Source organism: Ptychodera flava, assembly GCF_041260155.1.
Source record: "Ptychodera flava strain L36383 chromosome 23 unlocalized genomic scaffold, AS_Pfla_20210202 Scaffold_24__1_contigs__length_23054250_pilon, whole genome shotgun sequence".
NCBI classification, from domain to species: domain Eukaryota; kingdom Metazoa; phylum Hemichordata; class Enteropneusta; family Ptychoderidae; genus Ptychodera; species Ptychodera flava.
Window position 1 is genome coordinate 2,302,769 of NW_027248278.1, and position 3,505 is coordinate 2,306,273.

The window sequence follows — 3,505 nt, forward strand, 5'->3', positions numbered from 1 at the left end:
CAGAACGCAGGATTGAAGGCTGCAAAGACAATTCTTCAAATAGGCAAAAAAGAGGCCAAAACAACACAAACATTCACAGCAACGACGATAGGTCGGGTTTTCTTCCTATACTACGGTACAAAACCAAACCAAAGGGTCTTTCAGGGTCACCGCACTTCCCTTAAAGCCCGGCTCGAAATGGACTAGGATCATGATTAGTGCCAAGTTGGTTGGGCGTTTTGGGACATGGCTCTGCATAATGAGTCTGTTGGTAACAGTTGACGATCGTTCGCATTATCTGCGGATCTGTTCGCTCTCAGATCACGCTCAGGCTCGGACTAATATAGATACGTAAAGCCTTCGTTTTCAGGTTCGTTTCAGTCATGCCATGGCAAAAACTCGAAATAAAGAAGAAAGGAAAACTATCAACTTAAGCAAACAAGAGTTTGCTTGAATGAATTTACCGAAGTTTCAGGCAATATCAACGTTCAATATGTGAATGATTTGGCTACTGACTAAGCCATGTACATACGGAATATTTGCGCCGTCTAAAGTCGAATAATTATCAATAAAGTAAAAACCTTATATCTGGCCTTTCTAAGAATGTATTGTTCATGGTACTGTTTGGTTTTTGTTTCCGACTAGCGGTAAATATGTTACCCCTAAACCATTCCTATTTTACTACTGAGGGCGTGACAACCCTTCAAAAACAAGTCGTTACACTCCCACACACTATCAGTTAAATGGAAATAAGCAGATTATGACAGCTGAGAATACTAGCTAACAGAAAATCATAGTGGGTAAAATGCCTTAGAGGGGATGATTTCGAAACCTGGCCAACGGACTAACTGTTATGTGCATATTATTCAAAAAATCACTATAAATTGACACAAACTGAAAGGATTAAGCTTTGTAACTTCCAAATATGCAACTTTTCCCAATAAAACTATGCACATTATGAAAGGCCTATTTCACAGCTTTCAAACAGTAGAACATTTATATGGTTTCATAATTCATGGCTCAAAGCAGAACGGGAAACATAACCCCTAACCCTTATATTATAATTTTGTTTAAAAATCACTTAAAATTGACACAAACCGAAAGGCATAAGCTTTGTAACTTTAAAATATGGACTTTATCCAATAAAATTATACATGTTTGGAAAGGCCTATTTCAGAGCTTTCAAACAGTATAACATTTATATGGTTTCATAATTCATGGTTCGAGGTAGAAAGGGAAACATTACCCCTACCCCATATGTTGTAATTTTGTTCTTAAAAAATCACTTAAAATCGACAAAACCGAAAGGTTTAAGCTTCGTAACTTTTAAATATGCAACTTTTCCCCATAAATCTGTATATTTTTAGAAAGGTCTAATGCAGCACTTTTAAAAAATGTAACATTTTTATGGTTTCATCATTCATGATTCGAAAGAGAAAGGGAAACATTACCCTACCCCTTATGTTACACACGGATATATGGCATACCGCGTAATAAGAAAACAAGCTCATGCACCCACTAAATATCAAGACATACTTTTAATGTTATTTATCTTGTTTATTGCACTGAGTTCTTCCCAAAAATCTATAAATACCTGATGAAAAATTTTTTGGAGGAACGGGAACTTAATTATTTGGTGTGAAATTTAGCAAATTTTACGATTTATGGTCGATTGCCGATATAAAGTCTAATCGACGTTCGAATATTAATTTATCCCTATTAAGTTATATATCGATGAAAAGCCATAATCTTGGCTTTCTAAAAATGTAACATTTATAGTATTTTATTGTTTCTGTTTCCGTCGAGCGGTAAATACGTGACCCCTACCCCATTGTTGAAATCCAAGATGGCGGCCAGGATAGCGGTAAAGATGGCGCCAAATGAACCCTATGGGACACGATTTGATTTTGGGAACATCAAAATTCATTAAATATAGACCCTAAGGATTACAAAAATGTAGGTTAAAAAATACATCCATGGGGTGCATGGGAACCCTACCTTCCGACTAGACTATAAGTCTTGCATAAATCATCACTCAATTAGAGTTTGTTTTGCACCAATCACTCAATTGAAGTTTGTCTTGTACAAATCGATCGTTTGGAGTTAGTTCTTGTACAAATCACTCAATTAGAGTGTGTCTTGTAAAAATTGCTAAATTAGAGTTAGTGTTGCATAAATCACTCAATTGGAGTTTGTCTTGTACAAATCGATCAATTAGGTTTGTCTTGTAAAAGTTCCTGAATTTGAGTTCGTGTTGCATAAATCACTCAATTGGAGTTAGTCTTGTACAAATCACTCAATGAAGGTTTGTCTTGCAAAAATTGCTGAATTTGAGTAAGTCTTACATAAATCATCACTCAATTGGAGTTTGTTTTGCACCAATCACTCAATTGAAGTTTGTCTTGTACAAATCGATCGTTTGGAGTTTGTCCTGTCAAATCGCTCAATTGGAGTTTTTCCTAAAGAAATGAGTCAAAGTGAGTTAGTCTTGTACAAATCACTGTTACAGTTTGTCTTGTAAAAGTTGCTGAGTTGTTAGTGTTGCATAAATCACTCAATTGGAGTTTGTCTTGTACAAATCGCTCAATTGGAGTTTTTATTTACACAAATCACTCAATTCAAGTTTGTCTTGCACAAATCGCTCAATTAGGTTTTGTCTTGTAAAAGTTCCTGAATTTGAGTTCGTGCTGCATAAATCACTCAATTGGAGTTAGTCTTGTACAAATCACTCAATTAGGGTTTATCTTGCAAAAAAATTGCTGAATTTGAGTAAGTCTGGCATAAATCATCACTCAATTAGAGTTTGTTTTGCACCAATCACTCAATTGAAGTTTGTCTTGTACAAATCGATCGTTTGGAGTTTGTCTTGTACAAATCGCTCAATTGGAGTTTTTCCTAAAGAAATGAGTCAAAGTGAGTTAGTTTTGTAAAAATCACTGTTACAGTTTCTCTTGTAAAAGTTGTTGAATTTGAGTTAGTGTTGCATAAATCACTCAATTGGATTTTGTCCTGTACAAATCCCTAAATTGGAGTTTTTCCTGCACAAATCATTCAATTGTTATAAAAAATTGCTGATTTGTGTTAGTCTTGCACTAATCACTCAATTAGAGTTTGTCTGTACAAATCGCTCAATTGGAGTTTTTTTTGCACAAATCAATAAGGGTTTGTTTTCTACAAATCACTCGATTAGCTTTTGTTTTGATACAAAGCACTCAATTAGATTCTGTTTTGTACAAGGCGTTTGTGTTTTACATTAAATATCCCTAACACAACGCAACAACAAACACGGAAGGTTGGGGTCAAAGGTCAACTTTATTTATAGTTGACATAAATAGCCAACTTGCGCCAATGAATACAAAAAAGAAAATTTTGCTTGAACAATGTTGTGCACTACAGTGCAATGCTGAGTATAAGTGAACACGAGGCAGCAACAATAGCCTCGTCCCAGGACTGCCAACAAACCTAGGGCATCCTCTACCAAGGCTATTTTAACTACAGTAAAAAGGGGTCGTTACTGTGCACTTAA